This window comes from Rhincodon typus, chromosome 1 (assembly GCF_021869965.1).
Source record: "Rhincodon typus isolate 14 chromosome 1, sRhiTyp1.1, whole genome shotgun sequence".
Classification (NCBI taxonomy): domain Eukaryota; kingdom Metazoa; phylum Chordata; class Chondrichthyes; order Orectolobiformes; family Rhincodontidae; genus Rhincodon; species Rhincodon typus.
In genome coordinates this window covers 123,613,064-123,621,043 of record NC_063332.1, presented here as the reverse complement: position 1 = coordinate 123,621,043, position 7,980 = coordinate 123,613,064, and the positions used below count along the sequence as shown (strand labels likewise).

At 41.3% G+C, this 7,980-nt stretch overlaps 1 protein-coding gene across 4 annotated transcripts in view; it reads left to right on the top strand.

Annotated features, from left to right (window-relative positions):
- LOC109913338 (bone morphogenetic protein 1) overlaps nt 1–7,980 on the top strand; it is a 320,653-nt gene that overhangs the window by 16,310 nt on the left and 296,363 nt on the right. The window lies entirely within an intron of this gene.

Sequence of the window (7,980 nt, the reverse complement as noted above, 5' to 3'; positions counted from 1 at the left end):
TCCAGGTGCTCCTGAGATTGCAGGGAGCGCGCGCACGCCGCCTCCAGATGCTCCTGAGATTGCAGGGAGCGCGCGCACGCCGCCTCGAGGTGCTCCTGGGCGGAGGGTTGAGGATAGTTTTTGTATCGTGGTTACCGATTTGATCAAGGTCATTGAAAGGTTTAAGGAAGATGCTGGTAAAATTTGTAGGATCAATTGAAATGCACGACGGTATTTATATGTTTAACCCAAGCAAGATATATTCACTTGTCAATAAACTGGATTGTTTTAAAGGGGAATGTATTGATCTATGTGATTCACGTAAGGGCAGATCACTTTTCAAAACTTTTGCACAAGCAACTGGCGCCGAAAGATGATTAAGAAATTCCCTCATGATGTCTTTCAGTCCAACGACATCAGTGGCTTTATTAGTTTTTGCTTCTTTGGTAAGTAACCCTTTGTAGAAATAGTGACGTATTTTAAATGTAAAATAACGCCTTTGCTTTAAAAACAAGGATAGAGGAATTTCGAATGAACACCCGATAATTTTGGATGATGAGGTCTCACTATTGCTCTCGCTTTTTAATGAAGCAGGGTTGTGTGAGGCCAGCACTCCAAATTTTTTTTGCATCATCTTAGTTTTTCACTGATTTTTTTTAAAATTCAAGTTAATCTGTTAAATGCTTTATTGAGTCTTTTGCCTGCTCCTTCACTTCCAAAGAAGTTCCTGTAGTGCTTTTCTTTCAGTGATTGGTCCCCCCAAAGTAGATAGTATGCCTTTTACTCATTTACTCTGGGGGTGTTTGCAATTTAAATAATTTGCTTTTAATATGTTTATATAATTGTGCTTCCAGCCTCAACCTGGTCTTAATTTAGGATCATATACAGGATCAGGCATGTTATATTTTGTGATTTGCACGAGGAAGCAGATTTTTTTTGCTGTATCTAGTTGAGTGTCAATATTGATGGTTGTAAGCTTGTTGAAAAATCGGAAGTGACTCTAGGGTAGTCTTTCAAATATGTAATAGCAATTTTATAATGGACAAATTTTAATGCATTTGATGCATTGCCTAAGGTAAAATACAATGTGAAAATTAACGGTGAAATATCTTTCAAGAATCAAAAATCGTGGGCTGCTTTATCAAAATGCTGTGTCTTTCCAGTGTATGTTGTGCAGGTCAGATATGCTCCACTTAAACATGTTCATATATTTTAATACTCATAAATACTGGCTGTGAAATTTGGCTCATTGCTACAAGTACCTGTTATCTGCAGTATTCAAACACACTTGTGTGTACCAGGCAAGCGTCTGTTTTGTTGAAGGTATTTACTAAGAGCGGATCCCCAAAGATTGCAGATCATGATGTACACCAGTGAGTAACACTTTCAGCAGATACCATATCTAGTAAGGGTCTTCCGAGAATCATCCGACTTAATCCTTAGCACAAAACAATGTATCTGATGTCTCCACTTCAAAAAGGATATTTTTATTAAAAATCTGCTTCCCACTACAGTCACAACTGGAACATCATAGTAGGAGAGCTGGAGCAGACTATATTCTAACATCTCCCAGTTTGCCATCGTTTTTTTTCCAAGAATTGTCACTATTTCTCAGTTTTGCAGGAAAGTTGAGGAAATTTAATTCTCTCATGCCAGAAAGTAGCAAAATAGAGTGAGCACATGGCTGTGAGGATTGCAGGCTTTCCCATAGTGTGGGATTAATAACTGTTCAAATACCTCAGTAAATTGATGTGCCCCGGTCTGGATTGAAAACTGTTGATGTGACATTAATCGTCTTAATTTCTTTGCACCCCCACCCCCACTCAAACCTGTCTTCGTCTGAACTGACTGCACTCTGAGCTCTCCGATCCAGTCCTGACTTTGTCATCAAGCCAGCCAATTAAGGTGGTACTGTTGTTGTTTGGCGTACTGACCTCTGTATTATGGAGGCTAAAGTCCCAGCTCTTGGATACCACCTCCTATTTCCCCCCGGACCATGGCCCCTCCATTGAGCATCAGGCCATTGTGCCCACGACTGTCACTAACCTCATGTCATCTGGGGTTCTCACCACAACAGCCTCTCAGCTCATAGTCCCCCAACCCGGTACAGCCAGGTTCTAACTGATGCTACTTCCCCTTCTCAGTCTGAACTGAAAAAAAATGATCAATTTTGCTTCAAATTTCCACCCTGCCTTCACCTTGTCGTGGTCTATTTTCAACTCCTCCCTTCCCTTCCCTTCCTCAATGTGTCAGTTACCATTTCTGGGGATAGGCTGGCTACCAGTATACACTACAAATCCACTAACTCCCACAGTTATCTTGACTATACATCCTTGTCCCTTTCTTCCTGTAAGGACGCCATCCCATTCTTCCAGTTTCTCTATTTCGATTGCTTCTTTTCTGATGATGCCACCTTCTGTAGGGGGTGGACTCAGAAATGCCTACCTATCTTCCTCAAGTGATGATTCACCATCACTGTGGTCGACAGGGCCTTTAGGTATGTTTGCCCGTCTTGAGCAGTTCTGTCATCACCCCTAGCCTCCCCTACCATAACAATGATAGGGTCCCCTGGTCCTCACTTACAACCCCACCAGCATCCGTATCCATAGGATTTTAAGTTGCCATTTCTGTCACCTCCAATAGGATGCCATGACAGACACACATTCCCCTCCCTTCCCTTGTCATCATTTCACAGGGACTGCTCCCTCCAGGACACGCTGGTCCACTCCTCCATTCCCAACATCTCTTCACACTTTCCCATACAATCGTAGAAGGTATAATACCTAATCCTTTACCTCCTCCCTCCCAAGGCCCCAGACATTCCTTCCAGATGAAGCAATGATTTTCCTGTACTTAATCTGATGTAGTCTACTGTATCCACTGTTCACAACACTGTCTCTTCTGCATTAGTGAGGTGAAATGCAGACTGGGTGACTGCTTGTCAGAACATCCATGTTCTGACCTCAAAAATGACACCCAGCTTTCAGGTTGCCTGCCACTTGACTTTGATTTTTATTTTTATTTTTATTTTATTGTCATGTATGCTCAAGCGCAAAAGTACAGGAGTACAGTGAAAAGTGTATAATGTCACCTCACAAGGCGCCATCTTGGGTACAAGTACCTAGGTACAGAATCTTAAGAGCAAAGTAAAAAAGAACAAAGTTAAAAGTTTAAAATTTGCAGTATTAATAGTACAGTGACACCTTCTTAGTTTTAAGTAAAAAAATTAAAGTTCAAACATTACGGTCGTTCTTGAGTGCTTAGCCACGGTGGGACTGCACTCTGAGGAATTACCTTGAGACTGCAAGTCCCCGCTGAGGCCACACCAGGCCACTGAGAATGCTCCATGCCAGGCTGGGAGGCCACCATGCTGAGTCCGAGGCCATGAGTCTGAGACCAAGAGAAGAGAGAAGAAAGAAACAAAACACAAAAGAGAAGAAAAAAAAAGGAAACGGATGGAGTGGACAAATTCCATCTGAAGTGTCCTACTCTGCCGCCATCTTCAGACAACACACTAGCATGTTCCCTGGCCACCATTTCTGTCACAGGCCTGCTGCAGTGTTCCAATCAAGCTTGAAGAACAGCATCCCATTTTCTGCTTGGGGACCCTACAGCCTCTAGGACTCCACTTCGAGTTCAATAACTTTAGAGCCTGTTTCCATCCTTTCATGTATTTTTAGCTACCCAATCTAGTCCTCATGATGTGGGTTGCTTTTAGCACAGTCGCCCATTTTCATATATTCCTAGGCCTATTACGACATTATATGGGTTGCATTCAGTACAGCTGAACCATTTTTGTTCTAGTCTCCATTGTTATTACTTTTTCAGCTTTTCTTCTGTGCTAGCCTGCAATCCATTATTTCATTGTTTCCTTGCACCTTTCATCTCTCTCTTCCCCGTGGGCTCTATCTCCACCTATTTGCCTACCAAACGCCCACCCCCAAATCCCTTCAGCGTAAGTATCACTTTTACTTGTTGCTGACTGTTCTGATGAAGAGTCATTATCACCATAGGAGGAGGAGGATCATAGAAGCCCTACAGTGTAGAAACAGGCCCTTTGGCCCAACAAGTCCACACTGACTCTCCGAGCATCCCACCCAGACCCATCCCTGAACACTATAGGCAATTTAGCATGGCCAATCGACCTAGCCTGCACATCTTTGGACTGTGGGAGGAAACCAGAGCACCCGGAGGAAACCTACGCCGACATGGGGAGAACGTGCAAACTCCACACCGACAGTTCCCCAAGGGTGGAATCGAACCCAGGTTCCTGGAGCTGTGAGGCAGCAGTGCTAACCACTGAGTCACCAGACTTGAAATATTAACTCCGCTTTTTTCCCATACAGGTGCTGCTAGACCTGCTGAATTTCTTCAGCAATTTTTGTTTTTGTTTCAATCTAGTTCCTTTCTGGTCGGGCTGTCAACAGTTTGACTTCTGTGAATGTGATGCTGGTAACGATACCATCAAATGGAACTGTAATTTTCTTCTCCATTCGTCAACAATCCTATATCTTGCATTTCCTCTTGTTATTGCCCGCCAAAGATTTCATTACATTCTTCTGTAGACCACATTATCAAAGACTCCATTGGAGTCCTCTGCAGCGGAACTTGTATGATCTTGTTTTGTTGTGAGCTGGCTCCGCATGATCCTCTTGTTCTGCTTTGGCTGCAGGCCACTTGCACCTGGAGTTTTACCACATGCAGATGCTGCATCTAGCATATCCTCAGAGTACATGCAGTGTCACTTGAGCTAGTGGCTGTAAATGTGAGAGCAGGTAATACCTTTTTCTCTTTGCTTCACTGTCTTTTTGCTCTTCGCTCTTTTTTTTCCTTCCGCTTGGAATGCTCCCTGATGACTTTTCAGATTTTGAGTACTTCAAAGGATAAAAGCAGATGTGTAGGTTGTGGTGAAGCAAAATTGGAAAATCAAGTGGTGTATACTAACATGATTTATAGATTCTAAGTGAAAAGGGATTGTATGACGGAGTATTAGGTTACCTGACCATCCCCACCTCCCCATTTTCCCCCCCCCCCCAACTTCCCCCTCCCCAAATATTGGTCATAGTCTCAGCATGACTGTTCTAATCAAGGCAATTCCATTAGTGTAAAGACTGAAGCTGTGCCTGTCTCTGTCTCCCCATGGATTTGTGCCAGAACTGGAGTTGTCAATGACTAAGTTTTTTGGAGGGAAGTTTTCAGAGTCCAGAGGAACATGGATCGAGGACAGGAAGATGATTTGACTACAACAGGAACAGCACCTTCTTAGAGGGGCTCCTTGAAACCGGGAGTAGCAAAAGTAAATTGTAATCCCTCGTGAAGTTTAAGATTTGATTACTCACCATGTTCTTAATATATGGACGGTGGGGTGGGCGTAGTTACTGAGCTCCATTACATTTGTCTTTATTGCATTTCCTATTTGATATGTGTTGTGGGGTGTTTGTTCACAGTATGTTACCAATGTTTATTAGACATTAACATTGTGTGTCAAAATATGTTTCACATATATTCACACTGCACTTTTTTAAGATAATACATCCTAAATTGTTTTATAGCAGTTTCATTTCACTAGACATTGATTCTAATAGCAGCAATCTAGTGCTAATCAGCTAGCGCAATTTGAACAGAAAAGGACAAGGAAGGAAAACTTGTCACACAAAACATATGTTTTTTACTTGTGTATATTGGAAATAGCTACTGAGAGTAATTCAAAGTTGAGAATTGATTGATTACTTCTCCACCTAAATTCAGGATTTAAAAAAAAATTATCAAAGCTATAATGTGGATTATTTCCAATGCATAACAGCATGGAATAGCACAATTGGAAAAAAAACAGGCTTGTCGCCATGCAGCTGACAAAATTAACCATATCAAGATGTGCTTTTTCAGTCTAAGAATATTAACATTGAGTGGATTTTTTATGATGTATTATGACTCCTGTGTTTATAATATATGATAAACAGTTCAAAGTTTACAATAAACAGTCAAGTATTAAAAAGGTTGGGTGCCTAACATCTGCAATATGCATGTTGATTTGGTCAGCAAAATGAAGTTCTTTTAGTTACAGATCTGATATGTGAGATCACATCCATTTTTAGGTTGATCCTTTTTATAATGTCCTTATTAAAATAATTACTGTTTTGAAAATGTAACTATATCTGAAAACTGTCCTTTAAAGCAATTTATATCTTGGTCAATATGAAAGTTGGTGACTGTGAACACAGCTCTTGGTGAACAAAAGAGAAGTGTGTCAGCAAATTGTTGGGATTTATAGCTATGCAGAATAGCAAGTAAACCTTATCAGTTTTATCCATTCAAACACTGTTCAACTTTGGCATCAGAATGTCAAATGAACTAAGGATTGCTTCGAAGTATTTGAATATAATTTTCAGTAAAAGTATGCTGTTATATTGATTTGCTTAAAGGGAACAAAACCACCACTTGCAGCAAATCCTTGTATGACATTGAATTTGAATTTTTTTTAAAAGAAGTGTCTGGTTTAAAAATGAGCTGTAATAAGCAACAGTGCAATTTCTCGCCACCTATTAAGGTAAGTCTGAAAAAACTGAAAAGTAGAAACGTAACTGGAAATGCAAAGTGGGCTGAATTTTTACCACAGAGATGGAAGACAGGACTCGAATCTGGTTTTAGGTCAGAAACCAAAGTCTGTTGGGAAACTTACTATAAAATTTGGATTTTCATGGGTATTCCCTTAATTAGTTTGGAATGGAGACTGTTCTAATGAAGTGTGGAATTTGTTTAGATGTCCAACTGCAGCCATTGTTGAGGCTTCTGGTTATCTGAAGGGAAGGCCGATTGTGTCAAATCCTTCCACTTTATTAGAGAGAAGTTCATGTCATGGGAATTGGAGGCTTTATAACCAGGAAGGACTAATCCTTGCTGTTTTGATGCCAACCTAGATCTAATGAAGGAAACCATGAGGGAGATGTAGGAAATTCCATACCCAGGTTCTGGCAGGAAGCCATTAGTGGTGCAGAATGGGCAACCATCGGTGTCTTCATTCACCTCTTCACATTTCCCATGTTCTATTTCATCTGCCATATTTTCACCCATTCAAGCTGTGATCAAGTCTTGTCAGATGCTCTGTATCCTCCTCACAATTTGCTTTCCTACCTATATTTGTATCATAGGCAAATCTGGCTACAGTACACTCTGTTCTTGCATCCTAGTCATTCTAGTTTGTAAATAGCTTGGAGCCCAGGGCTAATTCCTGTAGCACTCCACTAGTTACAGTTTGCCAACATGAAAATGACCCATTTATCCTGTTGCTGTGATTTCTGTTAGATAGATTAATTGTCTCTTACTAGATCCTTTATCATCCATGATCTGGACAGGTTGGGTGAGTGGGCAAATCAATGGCAGGTGCAGTATAATTTGGATAAATGTGAGGTTATTCACTTTTGGAAGCAAAGACAAGAAGGCAGATTACTATCTGAATGGTTGTAAATTGGGAGAGGGGAGTGTGCAGTGGGACCTAGGTGTCCTTGTGCACCAGTCGCTGAAGATAAGCGTGCAGATGCAATGAGTGATTTAAAAAAGGTAAATATTGACCTTCATTGTGACAGGTTTTGAGTACAAGAGCAGGGATGTGTTGTTGCAGTTATATAGGGCCTTAGTCAGGCTATACCCAAAATATTGGGTGTAGTTTTGGTCTCCTTTTCTGAGGAAGGATGCTCTTGCTCTCGAGGGAGTGCAGCGAAGGTTTACCAGGCTAATCCCGGGGATGATGGGACTGATATGAGGAGAAATTGACTAGGTTTGGATTGTTTTCGCTGGAATTCAGATGGATGAGGAGGGGGGAAATCATAGAGACTTAAAATTTTAACAGGACTAGACAGGGTAGATGCAGGGAGGATGTTCCCGATGGTAGATGTGTCCAGAACCAGAGGTCACAGTCTGAGGATTTGGGGCATACCATTGAGGATGGAGATCTTCTTCACCCAAAGAGTGATGAGCTTGTGGAATTCATTATTACAGAAAGTA